Source organism: Mustela putorius, unplaced genomic scaffold (genome assembly GCF_011764305.1).
Source record: "Mustela putorius furo isolate JIRA1106 unplaced genomic scaffold, ASM1176430v1.1 tig00000174_pilon_pilon_pilon, whole genome shotgun sequence".
In the NCBI taxonomy this organism is placed as follows: Eukaryota; Metazoa; Chordata; class Mammalia; order Carnivora; family Mustelidae; genus Mustela; species Mustela putorius.
This window is the reverse complement of record NW_025421304.1, coordinates 7661373-7677030: the sequence shown is the minus strand read 5'-3', so window position 1 is coordinate 7677030 and position 15658 is coordinate 7661373. Positions and strand designations below refer to the sequence as shown.

At 45.9% G+C, this 15658-nt stretch overlaps 1 pseudogene; it reads left to right on the top strand.

Moving 5' to 3' along the window:
• Nucleotides 1-12016: 12016 nt before the first annotated feature.
• Nucleotides 12017-13803, top strand: LOC101673692 (annotated as a pseudogene).
• The last annotated feature ends 1855 nt before the right edge of the window (nucleotides 13804-15658 follow it).

Sequence of the window (15658 nt, the reverse complement as noted above, 5' to 3'; positions counted from 1 at the left end):
ACCAGGTACAGATTCTTGGCCTCTGTCCCGCTGGCTTCTCAAACCTCACGAGCTCCCATGCCTGCCCAGGGCTCTGTTGCAACCCCGTAACTCACAAAGACCAGCGCCTTGCTTCTGAGAGAGCCTGAGCGTCTCCCCAGCCCAGGGCAGCAGAGAGGCAATTAAAGAGTACTGTACTGGTAGTGTGGTTTGCATCCTTCTCCAAGAGGAAACAAACATTTTGAAGAGATGAATTCATCGGGAAGGCACATTACTCAGCAGGTCTGCTACTCAGAGCTCCCCTAGGGGAAGGCATGGAGCAGGGCAAAGGCCAGCATCGTCCTATTAATAATGGATGCCACACTGCCTAAAGGCCCACTGTCGTCTGTGCATGTGCTTCGCAGAAGTCCAATTAGGGCTGAATTATAGTAATCAATAGAGCAGCAGGATTTAGATGCAAACAAAGAAAACACAGCCCCGTTCCACTGAGGGGAATTTATGAGAGAGAGGCATGCTAGTGAGAGAGAGGCGTGCTGGCATAATTGGAGGATGTGCTTGCTGGCTGCAGGCTCTCCCAGGTCTGAGATGTCTTTGAGGAAAACTCCAACTGACCCCCACCCAAACCAGAGCGCACGGGGCCTTCCCTCCAGGGAGGGTTGAAAAAGGTCTGGGCCAAGCACGCCAGTGAGTGGGAGGAGTGTGGGCTCAAAATCTGATAGTCATGGCTCAAGGGTCCAGGGGGGTGGCCTACTTCCTGTAACGGCTTCACCTCTCTGAGCTGCTCCTTGAACAGGCCCTCACATGCAAAACACCATAGTCGATAATGACAGATCATATACTTAAATCTCGCCGAGAGTCGATCGTAAGTGTTCTTCCCATACACACATGAAAACTGTAACTATGTTAATGTGTTAATTAGCTTGATTGTGGTAATCATTAAACAATGTATATCAAAGCATCACACTGTATACCTTAAATATATACAATTTTTATTTGTCAAACACACCTCAGTAAAGCTGGGAAAAAACCCACCTACTCTGTAGGACCGTCTATAGAGAGCTTTACAAGTGCCCTAAACCCATGCGCGCACTTCTCCTTCGGCTCTCTTTCCCCACAATAAAACCTCATGCACTTGCCTCTGTTCCCTGTTCCTGCTGGCTTATCGGGTGCCAGAGAGTTTCCTAAGCATGTGGCCTCACTTGCGTCTCTGAGCACCCCTGTAAAAGAGGAACTCGTGGAACAGCCCCACTTCACAGAGAAGAAAGTGCAGGCCCAGAGCCACACAGACACTTTCTAGGTCCCTTATCAGGACTCTCCCAGTGGCGGCAACACCTGAGCCTCCTGTCTCAAAGACTACCTGTGCTCGGGCCCTGGGTGCTTATCTGGGCTTCTGCTGCTTTGCTTTGGAGGCTGCTGTCATAAAAGCATCACATTAAGGAGCCAAATCACAAAACTGCACTCAGTTCAAGTCAGCCAGTATCTACAGAGCACCTACCATGTGCCCCGAAGCCATTTAGACTGTAACTGACCACTGCCTCCACTCTGTCATTCCTGGGGACTCAAAGCAGCTTAATTTTCCCACAAGCAATGCCAGCCTCCGTGTTCAGGCCCGTCCGGATGTCTACTGCTTTTCTGACCATCAGTGTGGAACCATCTCCTTTCACATCCAAGAGACAGAATGCCAACTGACCCCAGCTCTGACCGTGGAGTTGGCACCATCCATCAGAAGACGGCCCTCATTCCATTAACATAATCACCCCAGGGGAGAACAAGGCATCATCCTTGAATGCAGAAACTACTCACTGCCTGACAGCAGAATTTCCAGAAATAACTGATGTCTCCTTCCACCTGGAGCCAGCGCAGCCCTCAAAGCATCACACAGCACATACTTAAGGGTAGATCTTGACCCCTAATGGGCTGAGAAACAGCCAAAAGCCAAGAGAGAGCCTTACCCCTCCCCTTAAGCTGATGCCCCTAAGCCAGAGGGAAGACTGCTTACATTTCACTCCCACCTAAACCCCAAGGGTGAGGCCCAGACAGCTTAGTTTGGCTAACTGGCACCACATGCTGGTCTCCTAACTCTCTCTCCCTGTTTGTCCTCATTGCAATGTTCTCCGTGGCTTGCTGGCAGAATGTTTACACTAACTGGATGGAAGGATGGATGGATGGATGGATGGACGGACGAGTGGAGAAATAGAGAATCAAGTCTTTATGCCATTCTGATCTTGTGGTCCAGGTTTTACACAGACACACAGTCTGCATTAAAAATAACTACTACTACTAATAACTTAACGTCTTTTAACTTCCATTCCCCAGAATCATTTAAAAGGAATTTTAACTTGTAATACCACATCCTGATGTGACCTATCTCTTCCCACACATCCCTCAGCCCCTAATATAACCTGTAAAGAAAATCTCTCCCTCCCCTGCCCCAAAAGGAGAGGTCCTTCCCCACTCCTGTTATGTGCTCTTCTGGTCTTGCCTTCTCTAAGCCCCACTGCTATCTTCTCCTATCAAGACCCAGATCCTGTTGAGAAGTAGGGAGTGGGGCTAAGATGGCAAGGGGTTCAAGCAGCAAGCAGTCCAGCTGTATGGGAAGGGGGAGGGTCCTAAAGCAAGCACAGTGCATACCAAGTTCGTAACCTGGCAGGAAAGAGCTTAGACTCGTGCAGTCTGGATCCATGCTTCCTTGCACCAGCCATGCAGCCTCCAGCAAGGGGATAGCAGCATCTATATCTTGGGGCTGTTAAAGAGTCACAGATGGGAGTGCCCGGGTGGTTCACTCAGTCAGTTGAGCATCTGCCTTTGGCTAGGGTCATGATCTCTGGGTCCTGGGATCAAGCCCCATGTTGGGCTCCTTGCTCAGTGAGGAGTCTGCTTCTGCCGCTCCCCTGCTCATGTATGTATGCTCTCTCTCTCAAATAAATAAATGGAATCTTTAAGGGGATAAAAAAGAAGCATTGACCGAAGTGTTTACAACAGTACCTGACACAGTAAGTATTGGCTTTCATCATTTAAGATTGTTAATTGTTATCTTATCTGCTAGGTAGGTAGGCTGGTTCAAAGTCTTATTGACTGAGTGGGAACAAAAGCTAGAGATCATTTAGTTAAACCTCCCTTCCCAAGCTGACTTTAATCTCTAAACCATATCCCTAAACAGGTAGGCATCAAATTCTCACACTTTAGGAAGAGGGCCCTCACCAGTCACTACTGCAGAAAGAGAGAGAAGAGTCAGAAAGGGAATAACTTTGTGTCCCCAAAGAAGTGTATATTAATCACAACCCTTGTGGTGGAACATGACAGAAAATTGAGTCAAAGTGCTTTAAACTATAAAGGACATAAGTTGTTCCTCTTAATCAAAACATCCAGAAGCAGGAATTTCAGGCAAGGCTGGATCTAGAGACTCCCATGAGGAGTCCCATGACTCAATCTTATTTTTACTACCTCTTGATTCTTTTTTTTTTTTTTAAGATTTTATTTATTTGAGAGAGAGAGAGAGAGATATTGAGAGAACAAGTTGGGGGGAAGGGCAGAGGGAGAAGCAGATTCCCTTGTGGCAGGGAGTCTGAACACATCATATGACATACCACTGAGAGCCCCTTAACCTTGAACCCCCAACAGAGACTGCCTGGCAAGCACGAGGAGGGAGTGCAGGCTGTAAGACAAGAAGGAAGATAGTGTGTGTGGGAGGGGTATCACATAAGCTCAAGACAGAATTTGAGTTTGAAAGCCCCATCAGTGACACAGGGATCTCATCTGACATGGTCTTTGAAGGATGAATTCAAAGAGAGCAAATGAGAGTTTGGGGCAAATGGAAGCCAAACAAAAGAAAAGCATAGAGGCAGGAGAACTCTGAAGGAAACATGGCCATTTGTGGCTCAGAGCCATTCCCACTTCGCTTTGGGGTCCTGAATGAATGAAGTTCAAAAGCACTTTTCAATAAACACAGACAAAAGCACTTTTCAATAAACACAGATTAAAAAGGCTTAAATCTCTGTTTCCCTGTTCTCCGTATGCATAAAACGATAAATACCCCTGGGATGGCTGGGATTTATATAGGCAGATTTTTGCAAGTTGTCTTATGTATCTGGACTATGGTTTATAAATCAAATTTGGTTCTCATTGCCGGAGAGTAAATTATTTATCCAAGGCAGAGCACCAGGCGATAGAAGGAAAGAAGTTGCTGTTTTTCAGATGTCATTTATATTCTCTGAGATGAGACAATATTGGGGGTGGAAGTTTCTGCCTTGCCAATTTTAGCATTCCTTCTTCATTTCATGTGCTCTCTGCTGGTAGCCATGGACTTCTGAAATTGGCTTTCTGTCGAGCCATCACTCATGGAATTCAAATCAGGGCCTTACATTTGGGTCCAGCGCTCTGCTCAGTTGGAGAGGACCTGGGTGTGGAAGCAAACACGTCCAACTGCAAGTTCGGAGCCAGCAGTCTGCAAGGAACCAGCTTGCCCCTCACTCTCCACCTGACTTTGGGCACCCTACGTAGCCCCACTGGACTTCGGTTTCCTCACAGCCAGAATGGGATGGTAATATCCTTCCCCTAGGGTCTTTGTGGGATTGAATGTGATTGCATCTGGCATACAGCTACAGGGAGCAGTAAGTGGGGTCAATCTCCATGTGTTAAGAGTCAGAGCCACCCCAATGTGAGTCACCTAAACAAAGTTCAGGTTTTCTTGCCAGCTGTTGGAACCCTGCATCGGGTCTGTGAAGAGGTCTGGGTTAGCTAACTTTCAGTCCTCTCTCTCAAGGAGACACGGGTTTTATTTATTTTCTCATTCTGTGGGTCTGATCTGCATAAATGGGGAGTGGTGGTCATAGTTCTGGGTCTACAATGCTATGTTGGGCTGAACCCCAGAAGTCCCTCCCTTTGTTATGCTCACACACTGCAGGAAGCACAGAAATGAGCCTCCACCAAGTAGACTCTGGAGAATTGTGTGTGGGTTGGTTAGATTTTTCTTAAAAATCAAGCAAAGGATTGTAAGGTTTGCACGCCCAACTAGAACTGTCTACCCTTCACAGTTACTACCAAATGTTTTTCTGGAACCTACCTATGACTATCTATAAGCCCATTTCTTCAAGGCTCCATGACATTCAGGTCACCAGAATGATTTTTCTCAGAAGTTCAATCTGAGGAGGAAGTACCAGCTGGCAGAAAACAATGCTGGCGATGCAGGCCTGGGACACCACTCCTAGGGTCTGTCCCTTCCCCATTGACACCCCCAGTCACCTGTCCCTTCTGGATCTGCACCTGTGTACTGAAAGCCATGCTTACACTGTAATTCTCAGGTGCTTCCAGTGTCCAAAGTCCAAGGAAGGTTAAATTTTACTTATTAGACTAGATTTCTTGAGACAAAAAAAAAAAAAAAGATGTGTATCTTCCAGAAAGAATGCCAATAAGTGTTGAAATAAAAATAATTGTCTAAGCCCAAGTGGATTCTAAAATTAATATAAAATAATCCATTTTGTGATCATTTTAGTTTTATTGAGGTTGTACAGCATGCTTCCAACCATCAAGCAAGAAGTCTTTCCAGAATACCTCTGTGCCTGTCACCACTGCAGGCTCAGCTGTGTCATCTGGCACACACCCTCAGGACCCAGAGGCACCAGAACTTCAGGCAGGCAGGGGTACAGCCTGTGGAGAAGCAGTCCCAGAGTACTCTATGTGGAAGAAGCAGGTGCTGAAGCTATATCTGAGTCTCACAGTCAGAAATGAAGGAATAATGTTCTTATTCTGGGACAAGGAAGTAGCAGAAGCAAATGCCAGCCCCAAAAGAGCAAGAAGGAGAGGCAGGGCTGAATTATGATGTCCATGAATATCAGCTGAAGTCCTAACCCCCAGTGGCTCAGAGTGGGATCTCATCTGGAAGTGGGTCTTCACCAAAGTAACCAAGGGAAAATGAAGTCATTGGAATGGGTCCTAATCCAGTAGAGGTAGTGTCCTTATCAAAACAGGAAAGAGACAGCGGTTCCTGGGTGGTTCAGTGAGTTAAGTGTCTGCCTTCAGCTCAGGTCATGATCCCAGGGTCCTGGGATCAAACCCCATATCGGGCTCCTTACTTAACGGGGAGCCTGCTTCTCCCTCTGCCTGTTTCTCTCTCTGCTTGCCACTCTCCCTGCTTGTGCTCTCTCTCTCTCTCTCTGACAAATCAATAAATAAAAATCTTTAAAAAAAAATAGGAAAGAGGCAGACAAGACACACAGACCATGTGAAGACACAGGGAGAAGATGGCATGTGACAGGAACAATGTAACTATAAGCCAAGGAACACTAAGGATTGGCGCCAACACCAGAAGCTAAAAGAGGCATGGAAGGACTTTGCTCTAGAACTGTCAGAGAGTATGGCCCTGTCAAAGCATTGATTTCAGAACTTCTGGCCTCCAGAATTGTCAAAAAATGAATTTCTGCTTTAAGTCTTGCAGAGCCTGGTACTTTGTTAGAGGCCCGAAGAAAATGATACAGGGAGCATCAGGGTTGTGGTTCCTCCAGAAGCCAGCACTAGGCAAGGATGTACCACAAGTAGATTTGGAGGGTGGGACTCCAGGAAACACTTGAGGAGGAGTAGGGAAGTGGAGCAGGTGTAGGAAGCAGCCAACAAACAGTGTGTTATCCATCCAAGGACCTCTGAGGGCCTGGAAGCTGAATGTCTCTGGGGAATGTTGGAAGTCATGCAGAACATGCATTGCAGAGTCCCAACAGCAAGCTGAGGGAGCTGAGTATTTACATATGAACTCCCATGAGTTCACGGCTACTACGGGTGGGGGGCAGGGGTTTGTGGGGTAGGGAATTGTTAATTCTCTGGTACTCAATATAGTTGGTAACAGGAGCTCCAGAGACCAGAGCACACCTTTGAGCAGGGAAACCCAGGACTGGAGGTATGTGCTCTGGAGATAAGGACCAGGGGGAATATGCATAGGGTACCAACAGTGTCTGCTTTGGGTAACATTAGGAAGAGAAGGAAAGAGACAGGAAATTTATGAAGAAGTCAGACTGGGAACTTTGACTGTCAGGCCAAAAAGTCTGGACTTTGCTGCATAGCCAATAGAGAGGTAATGAAGCAGAGTGACTAGAGCTTGGCTTTTAGAAAATTAACATGGGAGGGGGCACTGGAGAGGGAAAAAAAAGAGAGACAACTTAGGAGTATCAGTGGTAGGTGAGGGACACAAAACCCACATGACATGGCGACAGTAGGAATGCCAGTTCACATCCTCATAAGCCACGTGGTCATGAGTCAGGGCTCTGAGGGAAGCCAGGAGTCATCAGGACGTGGAGAAGTGTGGCTCCCTGACATTTGGGATGAGCCAATTTAGGAGAAGAACTGCTCACCATGCCCCTCACTCCTCTACCCAAGTCCAAATTTCAGACCAAAGGAGAAGCATAAGCCACTGGGAGTTGAGCAGATGGCTTTTCCAAAGCTTTCTCCGTTCTCATTCCATTCAAAGTAAACATAGATTGGAAGCCACAGGGTTTGCAAATGCCACTGTGCTATTTGGAACTAGGATTTCGTTTGCCAATTTGTAGCCTGTACTTCTAACTTTGTTTCTAAAGAGAGGGTTCTCAATGCTGACTTGTAAATAAATGGAGAAACCAAATAATGTATCCCAGTCTAAATATGGCTCTAATTTCCTTCATAATAATAATAATAATATAAAAATCTTGGACACAAATTGCCTATCATATAGGAAATTCCAAACGGAAGCACAAGGAAGAACATGTCCTTATTAATTTTACATTAATCACGGAGATGTTGCTTTTCCTTACTTCTGACCAGAGGTGCCCTCCAGGCTGGGCTGCACAGGGAACTGGCTGTTCCCTCCTCCTCCTTGAAAGGGAAGTTACTACCCCGGCCTCTCTCTGTGCAGGCCTGAGAACAACCACCCTCAGTTCCCGACTGGATCTGGTGGTTCCTATTTTCCTGGAGGGGTGGACAACGCAATCTCAGAAGCATTTCTGGGAGACGCAGATGTGGATTTAGCTGTCAGAGGCAGAAGAAAAGATGAACCCCACTGGAGTCAAACCACAGTGTGCCTACAGCTGGCATCCAGTGGGCGACAGTCACCAGAAGCTGGGGGAAGTTAGGAGCAGCGCCCAAGTCAGAGTAACAGTCTGTTCTTTGCACTGTTGTATGAAAGGAGACACTGGTGTCTGTGACCCTTCCTCCAGGAAGGCGTGGGTACACACCACAGAGGCTGCAGATGGATTAACATTCATGCACACTTTGCTTAATGCCTTCCTGCATTGCCTCAACAAACATTTACTGAGAAGACACAGATGGAGGAAACCTCAGGGGGGCTGGGAGGATCAGTGGTCCCCAAAGCACACTGTCAGGAGACGGAGTGCTGGGACTGAAGCAACACAGTGTCACAGCCAGAAGGATGGACTCTACCCCCAAAACCCAAGACTGGGAGCCAGCTCTCACCACCTGCAGGCTGTCCACATTAGCAAGCTATTTAACTTCTCCAGAGCTCAGTTTCCTTGTCTATAAAATATAAGAACATATAAGTAAACAACTTATATAAGTATATAACATATTCTTATATAAATATAAGAACACCCCCTGCAGGGTGTTGTGGAAGATGAAAGGAGATGTACAGGTAAGGGGTCTGCCAAAGCCCCTGGCATGTGGTGAGTCCAATGAATGTTGTAGTCATCAACATTGAGCAGAGAATAGTGCCACAGGCTTGCAGAGCAGCTGAATAATGTGCGTGGAAGTCACAGCATGGAAGGGGCAAGCTTTGACCCCAGGTCACTGGGACCAGAGGTTGCATCCTTGACCCCTGCACACTACTGACTTCCAGGAAGGACAGGCAGAAGTCTTCCAGCGGGCAGGGAACCTGAGGTTCCCTGGCTCCCCAAACAGGCACTCTCACTAAATCCTCCCAACAAGCCTGTGATAAGTTGTATAACCCCACTGCAGTGAGCAGTCAGGTCACATGTGTGCTAGGTGGGCTCTTCTCTTGGCGCCCAGGCACATACTCATCCTACAACTGCAAGCCATGTCCCTAACCAGGCAGTGTCCATGGAACCTTCTCAGAATAGATGTAACCATCCTAACCACCAATGGTGTTGGGATGGTTGTCTTAATTTGAGTGCCTACCTGAAGGAATCAAGTTCATCTGGAGTTCCCCACCCTCAGAGAATCCAGAAGGCAGATGGCCACCTGCTCAATGAGATGGTAAAGGTCCACCTGTTCTGAGTAGTAGCCACTCTCCTGACTGGAAGTCAAGTTGCCATGGAAAGCTGGTTGCAAATGGACCACAACATGTGCTCTTTAAATAAATCTGGTGGTGGAGTATTTGAGGTAGTGAGGACCCATCTGTGAAGCAAATGGTCATTTCATCCACCATTCTCTATCTTCCAGTAGGAAAGGGAGTGTTCTTGTATGTGTAGTAACAGTGCCTAACTTTTACTGAGCACTTACCAAGTCCCAGGACTTCCCCTAATTAACATTACAGTGCTGTTTCCTTTAGTTAGGACAACACCGCCATGAGCTAAGTTCTGATATTAGTCCAGTTTACAATAATAAATCAATCAAGAAGGACCAGGGCGGTGATACTCAAAGGGTGGTCCAGAATCAGCAGCATCAACATCATCAGGAAACATGTTAGAAATGCACGTCCTTGGGGCGGCTGGGTGGCTCAGTGGGTTAAGCGTCTGCCTTTGGCTCAGGTCATGATCCCAGGGTCCTGGGATGGAGTCCCACATCGGGCTCTCTGCTCAGTGGAGAGTCTCTTCTCCCTCTTCTTCTGACCCTCCTCCCCGCTTGTGCTCTCTCTCGCTCTCTTTCTTTCTCTCTTTCTCCCTTTCTCTCTGTCTCAAATAAATAAATAAAATCTTAAAAGAAAAAAAAAAGAAATGCACATCCTCGGGCCCCCCACCCAGGTATATCTCCCAGAGCCTCCAGGCAGGGCCCAGCAATCTGTGTTCTAACAAGCCCTCTGGGTGCCTCTGATGTATATTAAAGTGTGAGATCCAGCACATTAGGGAAAATGAAGGACCCCCTCCCCACAAATCTCAACGGCTTATAGCAGAGATTGGCAAACTATGGCCAAGGGCCAACTCAGCCCACTCCTTCTTTGTCTCATTGGAACACAGCCATGCCCATTTGTTTAAGTGTTGTCTGGGACCAGTTTCTTGATACAGAGGCGAGCTGAGTCATTGTTCCAGAGACCACATGGCCCACAAACCTTAACATAGTTTCTTTCTGGCCCTTTACAGAAATGTTGCTGACCCTGGCTTAGAGCGATGACAGTTTCTGCGTTGCTCCCCTGCAGGCCATTGGAAGCTCCAACCACCCCTCTCTGGCTTGGGCGCAGTGGCAGGTCTGATCTGGGGGCTTAACCGGTTGTACCCGCACACAGAGAAGAGACAAGGCTTCTGAAATAACACAGTCACCCACTCGCAATTCACTGGCCAATTCCCTCGCAACTCACAAGCCTAACATCTCTGGAGAGGAGAAGAGTAATCTCTACTCTCCCCTTCCCATCCCCCCCTGCCTCAGGAGGGGCAACAAATATTCATGAACAATAATCGAATCCTCTGATCAAGGCCTTTCCCCTAGTCACAAATAGGAACTTTCTCCCCTTCCATGTGGGGAATACACACCCCCTACCCCGGGGAGAATGGCACAGCCCTGAGGGCATCACTGGGAGGTTGCCACTCAGGACCATCTCTGTGGACAGGAACAGCCACTCTAACCCTGCACACCCCACACACAGCTGTGGAGCAGGGAAGGACCAGCGCAGTGCACACTCCTGTCGCCCCACTGGGTGTTCACCAATACTGCTCCCGAAGAAGCCCCCGTGACCTTGTTTTCTGCAGCCCTGTTTCACGTCCTCTCGGTTCTGCTGTTCTCAGCCACCTCTAAAGAGGGCAACGGAGAAGATGTACTCCTTCTGGGGAACCATTCCACTTCCCCAGCCTGCTTTCTGGCCAGACAGGTTTAAAGGTTCCCTCTGAAACAGCCTCGGTCTCTGTTTGTCCAGGTTTGTGATTCTTTAGGCGGCAGAACTCTCTAGAACACTTTTTTTTTTTGAAGATGTTATTTCTTTATTTGACAGAGAGAGACACAGCAAGAGAGGGAACACAAGCAGGGGGAGTGGGAGAGGGAGAAGCAGGCTCCCCACTGAGCAAGGAGACTGATGAGGGACTCGATCCCAGGACCCCGGGATCATGACCTGAGCCCGAGGCAGCTGCTTAATGACTGAGCTTCCCAGGCACTCCTAGAACACGTATTTATTTCTTATCTCTTTGATTGCAGGCAGATCCAAGTAGCATTAGCCACACCCACAGTCTATTTCTCTGGCTTAAATGTGGGTACCTTGAGTTCAAGAGGCTTCTATGAGAGAGTTGTACCTCTCGATTTTTATCCTTGAACTTTATGCGGAAACTGAGGCTCAGAGAGGCAGAATAAGTTTTCTCTGGCTTCACATCTGGATTTGAACCCAGCTCTCTAGGTCACCATAAGCTGTCTACATCACCTATATTTATCACCCCATATCTCCAGGCTTGTTCTTTTGTTCTATGTTAAACATTTCCAACACCTTACTAAGCCATTTTCACAGGCTCAAAGAAGCAGAGTGAAAAGCCCCCATTTTAACCCAAAGATTTTTTTCACGGCCGTCTCTCCTTAGTTTCTTCCAAAGGCTCAGATGTCTTCCTCCAACTTTAATGACATTCGCATCATCTGGGTGTGGGCCTATGCCTGTTAAAACCCAAGAGAGGGAGACAAAGCCGCAGGAGACTCTTAATCTCAGGAAACAAATCTAAGGTTGCTGGGCCATGGATAGGGTGGCTGGGTGATGGGCATTGGGGAGGGTATGCGCTGTGAATTGTGTAATACTGAGGCTTCACAGACTGATGATTCACATATAATATATGCAAATTAAAAAAACAAACAAACAGAAAAAAAACCCCAAGGTGTCAAATCCCATTCTCTGAGGATCTGAGTAAAGCTGGGAATTTGAATTTGAATTTCCACAAGGAAACCCCCCCCCGCCACCCCCCACCAAGCCAAGGGGGGCGGGATGCAGGTGGTTGGGTTTGCCAAGCTTCCAGGAACACTGCCCTGTGAGTTCCTTAATTTCCACCTGGTAGCGGATGAATAAAATTCTGTGACAAAGTCACAGCTTCATCTGAAGGTGCTTGAGAGGATGTGAGAAGCACTTCATTAATTTTCACCCCAGTCCTTGGAGGTGGCATCATGATAGTTACAATTATCCCTCAATTACTTGGAGAGCTGAAATGTTCTTAGAGAATAAACTTAGACACAGAAGCCAACTGACTGCCAAACTCATCCCGCAGGCCAGCGAGGGGTGATGTTCTAAAAGAGCGGACCAAGGATGGCTGTGCAGGGCTCCACAAGGGCAGCCCTCAGCCACCCCATGTGAGGGACGCCTCACCCGCCACCCAGAAGGAGGAGGGCAGCAGAACAGACACGGAGCAAAGAAAAGACCACACAAGTGCTTCACCAAGTTTTATAAAATATTGGGTGAGTACCCAATATTTTTGATCCAGGTAGTTGTATATAGAAGTTCAAATTTGGCATCTCAGAAAGATTCAGCAGCTCTGGGAAGACACAGAGCTCATGGCAGCCATTCACTCTGGGCAGAGCCTGAGGCCTCCTGCGGCCAAATGGCCACTTGGCTCATCCACGTTACTGGTCCAGGCCCTATAGGCAGTTGGAGGGCTGCCCTGGTCAAGTCAGTCACACTTCCTGTCACAGGTAAACTTTTGGAAGAGGACTAGCATTCCTCCTCCTTCTCATGCAGTGGTCACAGACCTGACTTGCAGAGTCAGAGGAAATGGGAGCCATGAGGAGGAGATGCCTCTGAGGAACAGGCAGAGTACTAACCACCTTCAAGGAGCCTGGCCTCTCACAATCTCATCGCACCTGCCACTGAGGAGACAGTGGTTTGAACTTTCTATCACAGTCTTGGACTTGCCTAAAACCTGCTCCAACAACATCAGCCATCAGCCAAGGATGCAAAGAAGAATGTATGAAAGCAAAATGGGCCTTCCACAAGAAAAGTCTTGCTTATGTTTTTTCTGGTGGCAAAGGCATTTGAACAAAGAACTTAATAAGAGAAAATGAATAGCTTTAGAATGAGTTTATCACTAACAAAGCTACCACGGGCTCTTTGGTGGTATTTGAAAATTAAGTTAACATTAATTTAACATTAAAACAAGGGATTTAATGGAGGCTGAAGAATAAATTAGGCCTTTGAATGGGATATCTAAAATCCCTTTTAATATGCAAGACACTGTAAAATAATTGCATTTAAACAATTAGTTAAAAAATATTTTGCTTTTTCTGTCCCTTTCCAGAATTCAAGATGTCCAGGTGAAGGACGTGGTGGATCCTCTGATGTGAAATCCCGAGTCCCCTGGGTATTCTGGTGGGAGCCTTTATCAACTGTGCTGACAACACAGGAGCCCCAAATCTGTATATCATCTCTGGGAAGGGGATGGAGGGACCGCTGAGCAGATGTCCTGCTGCTGGTGGGGGTGACATGGTGGAGGCAAACCAGAGCTCAGAAGAAAGGGACATCCAGCAGTGGGGAATTGGACAACAAAAGTCACACTGGAGAAAAGATGGTGTGTTTCTCTATTGCAAGGATAACATGATGGTCCTAGTAATGACCCAGTAATGAAGGCGAAATGAAAGATTCTTCTATCACAGGACCAGCCGCAAAGCTGTGCAGAGCTGTGGCCCAGGATTGCATCCAGGGCTGGCAGCACGGCAGGATTTTTTGGTGTATTTGCTAAAACAAACAAACAAACAAAAAGTTATTTGCTCCCCCCTCCAAAATAATAAAAATAAAAAAGATTTTATGATAATCGTACATTGACAAAATAGTTATGAAGAAAGATCTAGGGTCTACTATAGGACTTTAAATATGAGGAAACTAATGAAGTACCTGCTGGTCTTTAGCTCAGGGTAAACTAATACAATGATAAGTATCGGGTTACTGAGCAATGCGATCTGTGACAGTTACACCCAGGACAGCCTCTGAGAATTAGAAGAAAGCCACACCTTACAAAGCAGCTAAAGGCACAGCCACCTCTCCCTTGTATGTTGTAATTAACCATTCATGTACATTCATGTCTTTTCTTAAGAAAACAGCCAGAATTCCAGAATCTTTACTATCCTATCATAGTCTTACTATTCATAATGGATTTTTATTGTTGATACTGTTAGCTCCAGAAGATAATTCAGAAACTCATTTTCAAAAGTGGCTTTAAAAATTTCACTAAAGTGAATATTTTCCTTCAAGTATATCAAATTTATAAACATAGGGCATGCAATCACAGGTTTCATATGATCAAATTGAAGTCCTTACTTTATTATTTTTTTTAAGATTTTATTTATTTATTTGACAGAGACAAAGCGAGAAAGGGAACACAAGTGGGGGCATGAAAGAGAGAGAAGCAGGCTTCCTAGTGAGCAGGGAGCCCAATTCAGGGCTTGATCCAAGAACCCTGAAATCATGACCTGAACTGAAGGCAAATGCTTAACGACTGAGCCATCCAGGTGCCCCTGAAGTCCCTACTTTAAAATAAACGGCAAACAATTTGAAACAGGACATTTCTCCTTATCCATTCATCCACCCAGGTATTTATTGATTTTTTACTTATTTATTTATTATATTCATTAAATGTATTTATAGATTTATAATATTGTTTTTATATAAATAATTATTTAATTATTTATAGTAATTTACCTAAATCACTAAGTGCTACTGGAAATGTGAAGAGGAATCCAACAGGCTTCTGTGGAAGTTGGGAGTGTCATGAATATAAGAAACTGATTTATACATAGAAAATTACTAAATCCTGTCTCAGGAATCTTTTGATTATAAGTGACACAGCTAATTCAACTCAATCAAAAAAGGGAATTTAATGGGTCATAAGCTTGGGATGGGTTCAAGGACAGATTAAATATTATTGTCAGAAATCAGTCTGCATCTCTCTACTCTGCTTTCCTGGTTTAGTTTTATTCTCAGATAGATTATGTCTACATGATAGATTCTTGTAGGTCAAGTTTTATTAGCCTTACTACAGTCTCAGTTGAAAAAGTTCCTCTTATGCTTCTAGCAGATATCCCAGAATTTGCTCACTATGACTGAAGCCATCCCTAATACAATAGCCATTCAGGGGGATGGAATATTTGATTGCCCAGGACTGGTCCATGACACACTCCGGGATCCTGGAGAAAGAAGATCTTGGCTCCATCCGCATGTCAGGGACTGAGCTCTGAGGAAGAGCTTGAAAGCAAAGAACGTGCTCTCAAGAAGAAGGAAAAATGAATAATAGGCAAAAATAGTTGCTTCCTACAAATGTCATAAGAAAGATACTATTAATGTGTAGTCAACATCCAGAGAGGAGATAATAAAAAGAAGTGTTGAAATGAGAATGGGACTTTGCAATTACGGAACAGGTCAAAGAAAGGGGAGAAGCTGAGAAGGAATCCGTGAGCCTCCTTCATTTGAGTTTAGCTTCTTTGGGTCCTCTGTTTTCTGATAAACTATGATATGTTCACCCACAAGAGTTTTCTCTTCAAGTACCCGACAACGACATACCTCAGAATCTAGTTGCTTTACATCAACCTGAACATCATTAATTATTAACTCATTCAATAATTTTTTTTTTAGTAATTTCTTATACTT